Raw genomic sequence first — 18,242 nt, forward strand, 5'->3', positions numbered from 1 at the left:
ATTTATGTGTGTGTTATTAACGCGCACGCATATATGTGCATGTGGTGTGCGTTCGTGACGTCCTTGTACCCTGATAAAAAACAAAGATTTAGATCGCTGAATAACTTCATCTTCTTTACGCACTCAAATGCAATACACAATATTATTTAGATCATCTATCATCTCTCTCTGTCCCCAGCGATCCCACCCCTCCCCTCACTCGCGCCACCGCCACCGTCAACCTCTCCCATCCATGAGATGCCAGTCTATACCACTATATAGACCATCAGTTTAAACTTCGCTAGATAACCCACCTCCCTTATTCACTCAAATCTAGTGGACAATATTATTTAGATCATCCTCATCCCTTCCCTCCCCCTCTCTCACTCACCTCGCTGTCGCCACCATCAACTCCTCCCCTCGCACCGTCGTTGTCATCGCTGTTGTCGTCGACCTATTTCCTTCACAAGATCATAGCGTTAGCACGGATAATTTAAACAATTCTTAAAATACTTGGGACTGAATAAATTCTCACAGAGATGTCACGTTTTTAAAAGCATTGTTCCATAAGTCCATTGGGAATGGTGATCTAATTATTCAAAATTGCTATGTACAATTATTCAGTCCCTTGAAGGTATTAGCGCCAATGTTTAAGGCCTATTTAAATTACATAGGCACTCAGAGCAACTTTAAGAGACTATTTATTATTAAATTTTATAGTATTAGAGACTTTGATGGAAAATGTGTCCTTCAACGGGCTCTTCAATTAAACATAAAAAAATATAGTTATTCAAAATTTCAGATTTAATTTTTCACCAGCAAGAGATAGAGAGCGAGAATACCTCTCTAGAACACGGATATAGAAAAGTTGTCAAATGGTATAAAGATATAGAAAGCAACTTTTAGCGTTTGATGATCAACGTAACCATTTAGACTAATGTGTTTGCTAGTATTTATATTTATAGTTCAAAGTATGCAACATGGACTTCGACAAAGGCAACAAAGTGATCAAGAAGATCAACACCTCAAAAGCAAGACATTAGAAGATTCATTGAAGACTTATCAAGATCAAGTCCAATACACAAGATAAAAGAATCCCAAGAGAAGAATCACAAAGAAACGAAGAAATTGGCACAATAGAGAGGCATCAGACGTGATCGATGACACACAAGATGGAAATTGTGGATGAACAGAAGATTGGGCTAAAGACTTAGTGCACCGGACAAAAGTCATCGATTAGGGCATGCCGAGAGCACTACAAAGTGACACTATGAGTTAAAGGACACCAGATATATCTGGTGTAGCACCGGAGGACTCTACACAGGATACAACACTTAGAGAGGTTGCAAAAGAAAATCGAGCTAGGTATAAGGCACCGGACATGTCTGGTGTAACACCAGTGGCACATCAGATACCTAGCGGCACAATGGTCGACAATGATTAGCTTCTAATGGCTAGCTGATGTGGAAGGCGTCGAATGTGTCCGGTGACACACCAGGGCGCACCGGACATGCCCGGTGTTGTGCAGAAAAAAAAGCACGCCATCTTTCCAACAACTCTTTTGAGTACCAGGGCTATAAATACTACCCATTCGACCATTTTTAAGTGTGAGAGCTCAGACAGATTGACAAGAAGTTGAGATTTCATTCTATTTCTCTTAAACACTAACGTGCTTAATAGAATCACTCGGTGATTAGCATAGGTGCTTTGTGAAGTGCTTAGATTAGTTAGACCACTATTGTATCACTTCTTCTAGACTAACCCCTAGTGAGAGAAGTGAGGAATAGACACCTGAAATCCCTCGACGCTTACAACATCGTTGTAATTATACTGAGTGAGGCGAGATCACACCAATCGTGTTTATGGTGTGGCCACCACCATGTATTAGAGGGAACAAGGCCTATGTCATTTTAACCAGAAGCTTGATAGTGGAGACAGCGAGGAGCATTTGAGTGTGATCAAAAGCGGAGTATCACTTGTGTATGGAGAAGGCCCACGACTAACTATAGAGTTACTTGATCGGATGCTTGGCCCTTGCGCGGTCCTTGATACCTCGATAAAAGTACCGACATATTTATGGAAGTTCGTATCTCATTTGTATATAAGCTTCCTCATTTACTTGTTGTCTTTGGTTGTGTACTTTATCATATTAGTTTAGTTGATAGGGCTAGTGGATAGATCTAGAACCTAGGCTGCAAAACTTCTTTTGTAGTAGAGGTAGAAACACTTAGACAAAAATAGTTGCATTAGCTTGTTTGTTATCTACATAGGTTTCATTTAAGAGAAAAATTAGAGGTCTAGATTAGAGCAACAAATAGTAGTCCTAGTTCACCCCCTCTTAGGCGTCCACATTCCTTCCAATTGGTATTAGAACCAGTGGCTCAATTAGAAACCTTTTGGCTTAACCGCAGTTGAGTCGACACCATTAAGAGTGGGATGGATGGGTACAAGTACGCCACCTCACTTTAATGGTACTAACTTTACATATTATAGTACTAGAATGGTTTGCTACTTAGAGGTCATTGATTTAGGTGTTTGGAGAGTCACTTACGATGGGATAAAAACTCTTTAAAAATCTTGAGAAGCTCATTGCGAGTGAAGAAAAGAATTTTGTTAATACTCGTGCTAAAATTGTTTGTATAAATATCTTAGCATGGATATAGCCAATCAAATAATTATATCGAAAACTGCTAACGAGATTTCGCTTAAATTACATAAGCTCCATGACGGCACAAGCAATATCCATAAGCAAAAACATTGTCTAGTTTTAAATGAATATAATTCTTTTACAATGAAAGATAATGATCTTGTTAAGACATGCATTCTACTTTAAATCTTATTATTAATGAACTCAATTCTATTGTCGTCTAAAAGAGAAATGTGCCTTGATTCATTTCTATAAATGTTTTTTGTGATTAATGACTAACATAACAAATGTAAACTAACATGTTTGCTAGTGTGTGTATGCAGGAATTAAAGATAGATAAATAGAAATTAAGTTGGAGAATCAAATTAAATAAAGTTACATGACTTAGATTTGTTGAATTGTCACTATAATTATTTATCTAAGTCATGGGAATGCTCTTAGATAAAGTAAAAATAATTTGGAGAAGGAAAATCAGAAGAAAAACAAAGTTCGGTTGTCTGGGGTGCACCAGACCACTTTTCCAGAGAGCCATCTAGGAGGGCTTTAGTGGTTTGGCTCACCAGACTAGTACAGTGGTGCACTAGACCAGTTTTCTAGAGAGGGCTGCAGAAAATGCCAGATGCTTGGGCACATCAGCTCAGTCCAATGTGCACCGGACCACCAAGGTCCAACAACTAACTCAGGCTCCAACGGGCGGCACAACAGCTAGCTGACTTGGCGCATGGTCTGGCGGTGCATCGGACCTGTCTGGTGCCAGCATTAGACGGAAGGCGCTGTCAAGATCCCGAAGATTGGGTTATAGGACCCGGTCCGATGGTGCACCCACGTAGAGCAAATCTAGGTTGGTTCTTCCTATGACTCTTTGGGTGTTTGGGGCTATAAATTGACCCCCAAATCAGCCCCCTTAACACACCAATTCACTCAAGAACTATAATATTCATTCCTAAGCATTAAAGAAGAACACCAAAGTGATCCAAGTGCCCATATTCACAACAGAGAGCTTTGTTGTAGTTTTTGTGCTTGTGTTGATTGATCTTTTGGTGTTGTTCTTGAGCTCTTGTGTGTGTTTCTTCCTCCCTCTTGCTTCCATTGGAGTTCTAGCTCCCATCAACTTGTGCAAGGCTAGCAAGAGACTCTGATATGTGGATATGCTTATGAGGAGAAAAATATAAGTGAAATTTGTGGCCTCAAGTATAGGTGTACATTTGGGTCGGGTCTGATGGGTCGGCCCGAAGCACGGAAAAAAGCACGGCCTAGGCACGGTGAAAGGGAATTAGGCTTACACCTATTTCCTAAATTGATTTTGGTGGTTGAATTGCCCAACACAAATAATTGGACTAACTAGTTTGCCCAAGTTGATAAAGTTCTATAGGTACCAAAGGTTCACAATAAGCCAATAAAAATACCAAGAGAAAGGGTTCAAACAAAGGAGCAAAGGGACAACCGAAGGCACCCTAGTCTGGCGCACCGGACTGTCCGGTGTGCCACCGGACAGTGTCCGGTGCACCAGGGGACTCCAAGCTGAACTTCGCACCTTCGGGAAAACTCAGAGCCGCCGCGCTATAATTCACCGGACTGTCCGGTGTACACCGGACAGTGTCCGGTGCTCCAAGGAGAAGCGACTCTGAACTCGCCAGCTTCGGGAATTCGCTCCGCTATAATTCACCGGACATGTCCGGTGTGCACCGGATTGTCCGGTGTAACGGCGGAGTAACGTCTACTTCGGCGCCAACGGTCACCTGCAGCGACATTAAATGCGCGCCAGAGCGCGCAGAAGTCAGGCACGCGCGAAGTGGCGCACCGGACACTCTACAGTACATGTCCGGTGCGCCACTGGACATCCAGGCGGGCCCAGCAGTCAGAGCTCCAACGGTCGGAACCCTACGGCCTGGTGACGTGGCTGGCGCACCGGACACGGTCCGGTGTGCACCGGACTGTCTGGTGCACCATGCGACAGACAGCCTCCACCAAACGGCTAGTTTGGTGGTTGGGGCTATAAATACCCCCAACCACCCCTCATTCAAGTCATCCAAGTTTTCCACCTTCCAACCACTTACAAGAGCTAGGCATTCAATTCTAGACACACTCAAGTGATCAAATCCTCTCCAATTCCACACAAAGCTTTAGTGACTAGTGAGAGAGATTTGCCGTGTTCTTTTGAGCTCTTGCGCTTGGATTGCTTCTTTTCTTTGTCATTTGCTCTTGCGATCAAAACTCAATTGTAACCGAGGCAAGAGACACCAATTGTGTGGTGGTCCTTGCGGGGAAGTTTTGTTCCCGGTTGTTTTGAGAAGAGAAGCTCACTCGATCCGAGGGACCGTTTGAGAGAGGGAAAGGGTTGAGATAGACCCGGCCTTTGTGGCCTCCTCAACGGGGAGTAGGTTTGCGAGAACCGAACCTCGGTAAAACAAATCCGCGTGTCACACTCTTCATTCGCTTGCGATTTGTTTTGCTCCCTCTCTCTCGGACTCATTATTATTTCTAACGCTAACCCAGCTTGTAGTTGTGATTATATTTGTAAATTTCAGTTTCGCCCTATTCAGCCCCCCCCCCCCCCTCTAGGCGACTTTCAATTGGTATCGGAGCCTGGTGCTTCATTAGAGCCTAACTGCTCGAACTGATGTCGGGAGATCACGCCAAGAAGGAGATGGAGACCGGCGACAAGCCCACTACAAGCCACGAGTCGACTTCATCGGAAGAGTCCCGCAACAAGAGGAAGGAGAAGAAAAACTCCTCCAACAAAGGGAAGGGAAGGAGAAGAAATCCTCTTCCCACAAGTCGCATCGGAGAGGCGACAAGCACAAGAGGATGAGGAAAGTGGTCTACTACGAGACCGACTCTTCATCACCATCGACCTCCGACTCCGATGCGCCGTCCGTAACTTCTAAGCGCCAAGAGCGCAAGAAGTATAGTAAGATCCCCCTACGCTACCCCCACATTTCAAAGCGTACTCCTTTACTCTCCGTTCCATTAGGCAAACCACCGGTTTTTGACGGTGAAGATTATAATATGTGGAGTGACAAAATGAGGCATCATCTAACCTCACTCCACACAAGCATTTGGAATGTTATTGAGTTTGGTGTACAGGTGCCATCCATAGGGGATGAAGACTACGACTCGGATGAGGTGGCCCAAATTCACCACTATACTCCTCGCCTCTCTAAGTCGAGAGGAGTATAATAAGGTGCAAGGGTTAAAAAGTGCGAAGGAAATTTGGGACATACTCAAGACCGCGCACGAAGGAGACGAGGTGACAAAGATCACCAAGCGGGAGACGATCGAGGGGGAGCTCGGTCGCTTCATGCTTCACCAAGGGGAAGATCCGCAAGACATGTACAACCGCTTGAAGACCTTGGTGAATCAAGTGCGCAACCTCAAGAGCGAAAAATGGGATGACCATGAGATGATCAAGGTTATTCTTAGATCCCTCGTTTTCCTTAACCCTACACAAGTTCAATTAATTCGAGGTGATCCTAGATACAAGCTAATGTCTCCCGAGGAGGTTATATGAAAATTTGTGAGCTTTGAGCTAATGATTAAAGGCTCAAAGAAAATCATCGAGCAAGGCACCTCCTCCACGCCCGAGGCACATCCCGTTGCATTCAAGGCGACGGAGGAGAAGAAGGAGGAGTCTACATCAAGTAGACAACCAATCGACGCCTCCAAGCTTGACAATGAGGAGATGACTTTAATCATCAAAAGCTTTCGCCAAATCCTCAAGCAACAAAAGGGGAAGGACTACAAGTCCTGCTCCAAGAAAGTTTGCTACAAATGTGGTAAGCCCGGTCACTTTATTGCTAAATGTCCATTATCAAGTGATAGTGACAGGGACAACGACAAGAAGGGGAGAAGAAAGGAGAAGAAGAGATATCACAAGAGGAAGGGCGGCGATGCCCATGTATGCCGGGAGTGGGACTCCGATGAGAGCTCCACCGACTCCTCCTCCGACGAGGACGCCACCAACATCGCCAAGGGTCTTCTCTTCCCCAACGTCGGCCACAAGTGCCTCATGGCAAAGGACGGCAAAAAGAAGAAGGTTAAATCCAAATCCTCCACTAAATATGAGTCCTCTAGTGATGAAAATGCTAGTGATGAGGAAGATAATTTGCGTACCCTTTTTGCCAACCTAAACATGCAACAAAAGGAAAAATTAAATGAACTAATTAGTGCCATCCATGAGAAGGATGAACTCTTGGACTCCCAAGAGGACTTCCTAATCAAAGAAAATAAAAAGCATGTTAAGGTTAAAAATGCTTACGCTCTAGAAGTTGAAAAATGTGAAAGATTGTCTAGTGAGCTAAGCACTTGCCATGAGACCATTGACAACCTTAGAAATGAGAATGCTAAGTTGTTAGCTAAGGTTGATTCACATGTTTGTGATGTTTCAACTCCCAATCCTAGATATGATAATGTTGATTTACTTGCTAAGATTGATGAGTTGAATGTTTCTCTTGCTAGCCTTAGAAATGAGAATGAGAAATTGATTGCTAAGGCTAAAGATTTTGATGTTTGCAATGTTACAATTTCCGATCTTAGAGATAAAAATGATATATTACGTGCTAAGATTGTTGAACTTAATTCTTGCAAACCCTCTACATCTACCATTGAGCATGTCACTATTTGCACTAGATGTAGAGATATTGATGTTGATGCTATTCATGATCACATGGCTTTAATTAAACAACAAAATGATCATATAGCAATATTAGATGCTAAAATTGCTGAGCATAACTTAGAAAATGAAAAGTTTAAATTTGCTAGAAGTATGTTCTATAGTGGGAGACGCCCTGGCATCAAGGATGGCATTGGCTTCCAAAAGGGAGACAATGTCAAACTTAATGCCCCTCCTAAAAGATTGTCTAATTTTGTTAAAGGCAAGGCTCCCATGCCTCAGGATAACGAAGGTTACATTTTGTACCCTGCCGGTTATCCCGAGAGCAAAATTAGGAGAATTCATTCTAGGAAGTCTCACTCTGGCCCTAACCATGCTTTTATGTATAAGGGTGAGACATCTAGTTCTAGGCAACCAACCCGTGCTAGGTTGCCTAAGAAGAAAACTCCTAATGCATCAAATGACCATAGCATTTCATTCAAAACTTTTGATGCATCATATGTTTTAACTAACAAATCTGGCAAGGTAGTTGCCAAGTTTGTTGGGGGCAAACACAAGGGCTCCAAGACTTGTGTTTGGGTACCCAAAGTTCTTGTGTCTAATGCCAAAGGACCCAAAACCGTTTGGGTACCTAAAGTCAAGAACTAAAATTGTTTTGTAGGTTTATGCATCCGGGGGCTCAAGTTGGATCATCGATAGCGGGTGCACAAACCACATGACAGGGGAGAAGAAGATGTTCTCCTCCTACGAGAAAAACCATGATCCCCAATGAGCTATCACATTCGGGGATGGAAACCAAGGTTTGGGTAAAATAGCTATATCTCCTGACCATTCCATTTCCAATGTTTTTCTTGTTGATTCATTAGATTACAATTTGCTTTCCGTATCTCAATTATGTCAAATGGGCTACAACTGTCTTTTTACTGATGTAGGTGTCACTGTCTTTAGAAGAAGTGATGATTCAATAGCCTTTAAGGGAGTGTTAGAGGGTCAGCTATACTTGGTAGATTTTGATAGAGCTGAACTCGACACTTGCTTAATAGCTAAGACTAACATGGGTTGGCTCTGGCACCGCCGACTAGCCCATGTTGGAATGAAGAATCTTCATAAGCTTCTAAAGGGAGAGCACATTTTAGGATTAACAAATGTTCATTTTGAGAAAGACAGGATTTGTAGCGCTTGCCAAGCAGGGAAGCAAGTTGGTGTTCATCATCCACATAAGAACATCATGACGACTGACAGACCACTGGAGCTCCTACACATGGATCTATTCGGCCCGATTGCTTACATAAGCATCGGCGGGAGTAAGTACTGTCTAGTTATTGTGGATGATTATTCTCGCTTCACTTGGGTATTTTTTTTGCAGGAAAAATCACAAACCCAAGAGACTTTAAAGGGATTCTTGAGACGGGCTCAAAATGAGTTTGGCTTGAGGATCAAGAAAATTAGAAGCGACAACGGAACGGAGTTCAAGAATTCACAAATTGAAGGCTTCCTTGAGGAGGAGGGCATCAAGCATGAGTTCTCTTCTCCCTACACCCCACAACAAAATGGTGTAGTGGAGAGGAAGAATCGAACTCTTTTGGACATGGCAAGAACCATGCTTGATGAGTACAAGACGCCGGATTGGTTTTGGGCCGAGGCGGTTAACACCGCTTGCTACGCCATCAACCGGTTATATCTACACCGAATCCTCAAGAAGACATCATACGAACTCCTAATCGGTAAAAAGCCCAACATTTCATATTTTAGAGTTTTTGGTAGCAAATGCTTTATTATTATTAAAAGAGGTAGAAAATCCAAATTTGCTCCTAAAACTGTAGAAGGATTTTTACTAGGATATGACTCAAACACAAGGGCATATAGAGTCTTTAACAAGTCCTCGGGACTAGTTGAAGTTTCTTGTGACGTTGTGTTTGATGAAACTAACGGCTCTCAAGTAGAGCAAGTTGATCTTGATGAGATAGGTGATGAAGAGGCTCCGTGCATCGCGCTAAGGAACATGTCCATTGGGGATGTGTGTCCTAAGGAATCCGAAGAGCTTTCAAATGCACAAGATCAACCATCCTCCTCCACGCAAGCATCCCCACCAACTCAAAATGAGGAAGAGGCTCAAGTTGATGAAGGAGAAAATCAAAATGATGAGCCACCTCAAGATGACGGCATCGATCAAGGGGGAGATGCAAATGATCAAGACAAGGAGGATGAAGAACCAAGGCCGCCACACCCAAGAGTCCACCAAGCAATCCAACGAGATCACCCCGTCGACACCATCCTCGGCGACATTCATAAGGGGGTAACCACTAGATCTCGTGTTGCACATTTTTGTGAGCATTACTCTTTTGTTTCCTCTATTAAGCCACACAGGGTAGAGGAAGCACTTCAAGATTCAGATTGGGTGATGGCGATGCAAGAGGAGCTCAACAATTTCACTAGGAATGAGGTATGGCATTTAGTTCCACGTCCTAACCAAAATGTTGTAGGAACCAAATGGGTCTTCCGCAACAAGCAAGACGAGCATGGTGTGGTGACAAGGAACAAAGCTCGACTTGTGGCCAAGGGATACTCCCAAGTCGAAGGTTTGGATTTCGGTGAAACCTATGCACCCGTAGCTAGGCTTGAGTCAATTCGTATATTATTAGCCTATGCTACTTACCATGGCTTCAAGCTTTACCAAATGGACGTGAAGAGTGCCTTCCTCAATGGACCAATCAAGGAAGAGGTCTATGTTGAGCAACCTCCCGGCTTTGAAGACAGTGAGTACCCTAACCATGTCTATAGGCTCTCTAAGGCGCTTTATGGGTTCAAGCAAGCCCCAAGAGCATGGTATGAATGCCTAAGAGATTTCCTTATTGCTAATGGCTTCAAAGTCGGCAAGGCCGATCCTACTTTATTTACTAAAACTCTTGACAATGATTTGTTTATATGCCAAATTTATGTTGATGATATTATATTTGGGTCTACTAACGAATCTACATGTGAAGAATTTAGTAGGATCATGACACAAAAATTCGAGATGTCGATGATGGGGGAGTTGAAGTATTTTCTAGGATTCCAAGTCAAGCAACTCCAAGAGGGCACCTTCATTTGCCAAACGAAGTATACTCGAGACATTCTAAACATGTTTGGAATGAAGGATGCCAAGCCCATCAAGACTCCCATGGGAACCAATGGGCATCTCGACCTCGACACGGGAGGTAAATCCGTCGATCAAAAGGTATACCGGTCGATGATAAGTTCATTACTCTATTTATGTGCATCTCGACCGGACATCATGCTTTCCGTATGCATGTGTGCAAGATTCCAATCCGACCCTAAGGAATCTCACCTTACGGCCGTAAAATGAATCTTGAGATATTTGGCTTATACTCCTAAGTTTGGGCTTTGGTACCCTCGGGGATCCACATTTGATTTGATTGGTTATTCGGATGCCGATTGGGCGGGGTGTAAGATTAATAGAAAGAGCACATCGGGGACTTGCCAGTTCTTGGGAAGATCCTTGGTGTCTTGGGCTTCAAAGAAGCAAAATTCGGTCGCTCTTTCTACCGCCGAAGCCGAGTACATTGTCGCAGGTCACTGTTGCGCGCAATTGCTTTAGATGAGGCAAACCCTGCGGGACTATGGTTACAAATTAACCAAAGTTCCTCTTCTATGTGATAATGAGAGTGCAATCCGCATGGCGGATAATCCCGTTGAGCATAGCCGCACTAAACACATAGTCATTCGGTATCATTTTCTTAGGGATCACCAACAAAAGGGGGATATCGAGATTGCATATATTAACACTAAAGATCAATTAGCCGATATCTTTACCAAGCCACTAGATGAACAAACATTTACCCGACTTAGGCATGAGCTAAATATTCTTGATTCTAGAAATTTCTTTTGATATCTTGCATGCATAGCTCATAAATATACCTTTGATCATGTCTCTTTTATATATGCTATGACTAATGTGTTTTCAAGTGAATTTCAAGCCAAGTCATAGGTGTATCGAAAGGGAATTGGAGTCTTCGGCGAACACCAAGGCTTCCACTCCACTCTATCACTCATCCTTCGCCGTCGCTCCAAGCATCTCTCCGTCTTTGGTATAATCTTCACTCATATGTTTTATTTGCCAAAGGGGAGAAAATAGTTAGCTAAGGACTCTAATGATTCCGTTTTTGGCGATTCATGCCAAAGGGGGAGAGAGTATGAGCCCAAAGCAAAAGGACCGCACCACCACCCTAATTTTAAAATTAATGATTTTCAATTGGTAAAATTCAAATTGGTATCTCTTTGTGTTCTAAAGGGGGAGAAAGTAGTATTTTCAAAATTGATATCTTAAAACCCTCTTGAACACTAAGAGGAGAATTTATTGAGGGGGAGTTTTGATAAGTCAAAGGAAAAGCATTTGAAACAAGGGGAGAAAATTTCAAAACTTGAAAATGCTTCACAAAATCTTATTCATTTACCTTTGACTATTTGCAAAAAGACTTTGAAAAGGATTTACAAAAAGAATTTGCAAAAACAAAACATGTGGTGCAAGCGTGGTCCAAAATCTTAAAAATAAAGAAACAATCCATGCATATCTAGTAAATAATATTTATTGGCTCAAATTCCAAGTAACCTTTGCACTTACATATTGCAAACTAGTTCAATTATGCACTTCTATATTTGCTTTGGTTTGTGTTGGCATCAATCACCAAAAAGGGGGAGATTGAAAGGGAATTAGGCTTACACCTATTTCCTAAATTGATTTTGGTGGTTGAATTGCCCAACACAAATAATTGGACTAACTAGTTTGCCCAAGTTGATAAAGTTCTACAGGTACCAAAGGTTCACAATAAGCCAATAAAAAGACCAAGAGAAAGGGTTCAAACAAAGGAGCAAAGGGACAACCGAAGGCACCCTGGTCTGGCGCACCGGACTATCCGGTGTGCCACCGGACAGTGTCCGGTGCACCAGGGGACTCCAAGCTGAACTTCGCACCTTCGGGAAAACTCAGAGCCGCCGCGCTATAATTCACCGGACTGTCCGGTGTACACCGGACAGTGTCCGGTGCTCCAAGGAGAAGCGACTCTGAACTCGCCAGCTTCGGGAATTCGCTCCGCTATAATTCACCGGACATGTCCGGTGTGCACCGGACTGTCCGGTGTAACGGCGGAGTAACGGCTACTTCGGCGCCAACGGTCACCTGCAGCGACATTAAATGCGCGCCAGAGCGCACAGAAGTCAGGCACGCGAGAAGTGGCGCATCGGACACTCTACAGTACATGTCCGGTGCGCCACCGGACATCCTGGCGGGCCCAGCAGTCAGAGCTCCAACGGTCGGAACCCTACGGCCTGGTGACGTGGCTGGCGCACCGGACTGTCTGGTGCACCATGCGACAGATAGCCTCCACCAAACGGCTAGTTTGGTGGTTGGGGCTATAAATACCCCCAACCACCCCTCATTCAAGTCATCCAAGTTTTCCACCTTCCAACCACTTACAAGAGCTAGGCATTCAATTCTAGACACACTCAAGTGATCAAATCCTCTCCAATTCCACACAAAGCTTTAGTGACTAGTGAGAGAGATTTGCCGTGTTCTTTTGAGCTCTTGCGCTTGGATTGCTTCTTTTCTTTGTCATTTGCTCTTGTGATCAAAACTCAATTGTAACCGAAGCAAGAGACACCAATTGTGTGGTGGTCCTTGCGGGGAAGTTTTGTTCCCGGTTGTTTTGAGAAGAGAAGCTCACTCGGTCTGAGGGACCGTTTGAGAGAGGGAAAGGGTTGAGATAGACCCGGCCTTTGTGGCCTCCTCAACGGGGAGTAGGTTTGCGAGAACCGAACCTCGGTAAAACAAATCCGCGTGTCACACTCTTTATTCGCTTGCGATTTGTTTTGCTCCCTCTCTCTCGGACTCATTATTATTTCTAACGCTAACCCGGCTTGTAGTTGTGATTATATTTGTAAATTTCAGTTTCGCCCTATTCACCCCCTCTAGGCGACTTTCACACGGCATGGCCCGAAACATTTTAGTGCCGGGCTGAGGTCGCTGCCCATGGGCGGGCACGAGCACGGCCCGTTTAAGGCAGACACGAAATGGCCCATATAGAGGCATGAAAAGGCCCATATATTTATTAAAACCACACTTCATTCCACACTTTCATGTACTTTATAAAGAACACAAAGCTACAGATAATGCTAGTTAGATGTTTTTTATAGCTTTGAATTAGAGTATTTGATATAATTTTACTTTTGTTATGAACATTAGATAATGAACTAAACTTACGAACTTTGTATAGAGCTAATTATACTCTTTTTTTCTTCTAACAAAATGATTTGTAAACGAGGTAGTCATTGTATAGCTCTGGTAGCTTAATACAAATATTAAGTTTGCTTTTTGTCAAATCTTTTTTGTCTTATCTTTTATTTGCTTTATTAAATTTGTTTTGAATTTAGGGCTCTTATGTGAATTCTGGGCCCTGATGTGAATTTCGGACCAAAAAATGAATTTCGAGCCCTAATGTGAATTTCGGGCCAAAAATTGAATTTCAGGCTTTTATAATTTCGGGCCGCCCAAAATGAGCGAGGCATGTTTAAGCAATTACGTGTCGGGTCGTGGGCCAAGGGCTAGGCCCGTGGGCCGGCCCAGCACGGCCCGAAATTCAAACGGGCCAGGCCAGCCCGAAATTCAAACAATACGGGCCTTTTTGGGCTTGGGCCAGGCCGGGCCGGGCGGCCCGAATGTACATCTATAGCCTCAAGTTTGATCTTTGGAACACTTAAGAGGGTTGGGTGCTACCTTTTCCTTTAGGACACCACAACGGGGACGTAGGCTCTTCAGAGTTGAACCTCGGTCCAATAAATTGTCTTGTCTTGTGTTTTTTACTTTTTGCAATTTGTTTTCTCTCTATCTCCAAGTTTTTTTATAATATTCACTTATAATATTGATCTAGTATTAATTGCTCATTCAACAAGAGCAATCAAGTGCAAGAACTTTCTTCTCTCCCTACTCTTTGGTTCTAGATTTTGATCTAACATTAAGTTTGTGATTGAAGTTTTTGTTTAAGCTATGAATTTTAGGTGTCACCTATTCACCCCCCTCTAGGTGTATCAGCGTCAATAAGCTAGGTGGTGCAAATATTATGAGGAAGATCATCTCCTTATTACCATAATAAAAACATGGGAGCATCATCACCATCCTCCATGATATGGAAGAATTGAGTCAAATGATGGCACGATTGTGGCATTTGAGATGACACAAAAGATGGGTCAAGAAGAGGTTGCTTCATCAAGAGGAATTGCTATCTCATGTGAAGAGGACAAAGGGATGAAGGGCAAGAAAAAGGTTGAAAGCTTAAGTTCTTTAACAAAAACTTAAATCAAAGAAAGGAAATGCATATCCTCCTCAAATTAGATATTAGTAAGGCTTTTGACTCAGTCTTGTGGTTGTTTCTTTTTGAAGTGCTATGACATATTGGTTTCAGAGATGGTGCAACCTCTTATGCATTCTCCTCTATAACTTCCTCTCGAGTTCTAGTTGATGGTGATGCAGGATCCCCAATTGACCACTGACATGGGCTAAGGTCGGGTGACCCGTTGTCACCAATGATATTTATTGTAGTCATGGATGTTCTCAACTCTCTAGCAAATCATGCTGCTCGATTGAGTCTTCTCAAACCCCTTCCAATCCTAAGACTACAACACTAAAATTCAATCTATGATGATGATGTGGTGTTATTATTGCAACCTTGTTATTCTTATCTCTTCCTTATCAAGGTATTACTGGATGTTTTTTGCTAGGATTCGGGTTTTGTTCCAAGCACTAAGAAAAGCTTTATTATGTCAATCAAATGTTTGCCTAATAACCTTGCCTTGCTGTCCATCATTCTTTCTTGTGAAATTTTAGAATTCCCATAAAACTCTTTGGATATTCCTTCGGGGATTAAAAAGCCAAGAAAAGCGGATTGGCTTAGATTAATTGATAAAATGGCTAATAACTTCCCTTGATGGAGAGCTTCGCTAATGAATTGAGTTAATCAGTTCATTATTGTTAAGGTTGTGTTCCCTGCCATTCTAGTTTATTCCATGATTGTCCTTGATATGCCTAAATGGGTGGCCATGGAGGTTGACCAATTGCGACATGGCTTTATTTGGACTAGTCAGAAAAATGCTAATGGGGAGTAAATATCTTGTGCCTTGGGATCATGTCATTATACCATATCATGGGGGCCTAAGAGTCCATAATTTAGAACTCCTAGGTTGGCTTTGCGCCTGAGATGGGCATGTGAAAGTTCCCTTTGCCCAGGAACAGGATCTGGATGTCGCCTAGAGGGGGGTGAATAGGCGAATAAAAATTATCACTTTAAAACTTTAGTTCTTACTCTACTCGAAGACCAGATTGCAGTGGAATGAAGGACCCTTCAAGCAGGTTGCAGCGGAATAGAAGATCCTGTCTCAAAATGCCCTGCACTTCAAATATAACTTGTACCACAGATAAGTGTTGAAGTGCAGATATAAAAAGTGAGTAAGACAGAGAGTCAGCACACAATACAGAGCGAAGCACACAGACGCAAAGATTTATCTCGAGGTTCGGCCAAGCCTAAAATGCTTGCCTAGTCCTCGTTGGAGTTAGCCACACCTGGGCTTGGAGTCTATTTCAACTCCTTCCTCCGTTTGCTCAGATCTGTTAGTATGATAGATCGAGCCTTCCACTATGTTGAGTTTGGTTACAACAAAGCCGCGGCTGCTTACAATCTTCTTGACAGCACTCCGGCAGAGTAACGATATGCTCAAGACTATGCTCTAGCTCTTAGCATCACTTCTCCACTCTCTAAAGGCTTATAGCTTTGCCTCCTACACAAACTAGAGAGATTCACACAAGAGGGAGAGTGAGAATTGATCCGAGTGATGTATACTATTGTTGGCTGCGCTTGTGTCTTGTTGGAGGCGCCTAGGAGTCCCTTTTATAGACCCAAGGGGCCTAGGAGCCGTTGGAATCCAATTTGGAAGGCAATACTTGCTTTCTGTCGGGTGGCACACCAGACAGTCCGGTGCACCACCGGACAGGTCTTGTAGCTTGTCCGGTGCGCGATCTCCTTCCAAATCGGGCTCAGATGACCGTTAGAGCAACGGTCGTCTTGGCTCACCGGACACTGTCCGGTGCACACAGGACAGTCCGGTGCGCCAACTATCCGTTGGCCCAAGCCACGCATCGCCCGCTGATCGCGCTGCCGACCGTTGGCGCAGTCGACCATTGGCTCACTGGACAGTCCAGTGCACCACCGGACAGTCCGGTGAATTATAGCCGTACGTCGCCAAACTTCTCCCGAGAGCGGTCTGTTCACCGAAGTTCAGTTTGGCGCACCGGACACTGTCCGGTGCTCCACCGGACAGTCCGGTGTGCCAGACTGAGCTGAGTCTTAGCTGTACACAGCCAAACCTTTTGCTTCTCTTTTCTTTTCTTCTTTTCTCTGTTCCTAATACTTAGACAAATATATTAGTACACAAAAACCAATGTACTAAGTCTAGAAACATACCTTCTCTTTGATTTTCACTTCTTTAGCATTTGGCATGCTTGAGATTGATATTGGACTCATAAATCCTCAAGTCAGCTTGACTTGATCTAGATTGACATTTCTGAGCTCCAACATCCCGCAAAGGTCACATAGAATATCTCCAAACATAGGAACAACCCAAACTAAAGGTCAAGGTGCGCTTAGCTCTTTTGGGCTGCTTCCAGTTCTGGTTTCGACATTGGTTCTCCTTCCAGTGACCTTGTTCACTTCTTGAGCTTGATCTTGAGCCTTATGACTTACACCACATAATTGTAGATGTTACCTCATTGGTTGTAAGTCATGTCCTTATGTAGTGTTCCTTGATGCACCATAACTCTTCTTAACTCGATCAACCTTGATTCCGCAAGTCTCCTTCTTCACCCCTGGCTTTGGGTTCCTGGTCTCCTTGGGTTTCTCCCGTGCACTCGGTACATCGAAGCTCTCTTGCTTCCAACCTTGGTTTGATCGGTTGTCTCCAAGTTATGCACATCAAGTCTCACTTAAGCAATGTCCATCTTTCTTGTGATGTCCATTATCTATAGTTAATTCTGTCTTTGGACCATCACACCTGTTTACTTGTGTTGAACCCTATTAGCTTTGCATAAAACACCTGTTCAACACTCAGCACACTTGTTAGTCCTTTAATTGGGTTGTCATCCAAACACCAAAACCCACAAGAGAGCTTTCAGCATGGTTAGATAAAATAGATAATTCTTGTCCTTCGACTGGTCTTCCTTTCCAAGTGCCACATGAACTTTGGAGTTTTTCCTATGTGGCTATGAAATCGCTAGTTAGCAATAGAAAAAAATACCTTGTTTTGATCTGACATGTAGTTGGGTGGAAATACAATCCATGATCTGGACCCTAATCTATTCCTTGCAATCCCTAAGAAATTGGTAAAAAGGACCATTGATCGGGCTTTGACAAATAGAAAATGGGTATCAAACATTAATGTGGCCCTTACTACCCTAGTACTTTGAGAGTATGTACAACTTTAGGACCAATTGGAAGGGTGGTTTTACATCAAGGAGTTATATATCAACACTAATGAGAGCTCATTCAATCAAGAACATATGCTACCAAATCTGCTTATGAAGCTTTCTTTGTCAGCTCAACTAAGTTTGCCCCATGGAAGAGAATTTGAAAGACCTGGGGACCCCTTTGTTGCTGATTTTCATATAACAAACAGTTAAAAACTGTTGAGGGCCTTCCTCTTCCGAAGGTCCTCAAAAACGTGACTAACCATATGTTTTCAGTATGACATAGTATATTATAGGAGGCTTCGGCTTTGGGATGAAGGTTCTCTCATGATAAAGGCATGTGTAATATGAAGATACAACTCGAAGGTGATATGGATAAACACCGAAGCAATGGCTAAAGGAGCTTCGGCTTGATATGATAGCAAGGATGAAGGACGGAACCGACCTAAAGGGGAAAGGCTACTTCGTCCTTGTTAACTCACATTATAATTAAGAGTAAA

The sequence above is a fragment of the Zea mays genome, chromosome 1 (genome assembly GCF_902167145.1).
Source record: "Zea mays cultivar B73 chromosome 1, Zm-B73-REFERENCE-NAM-5.0, whole genome shotgun sequence".
Lineage (NCBI taxonomy): Eukaryota > Viridiplantae > Streptophyta > Magnoliopsida > Poales > Poaceae > Zea > Zea mays.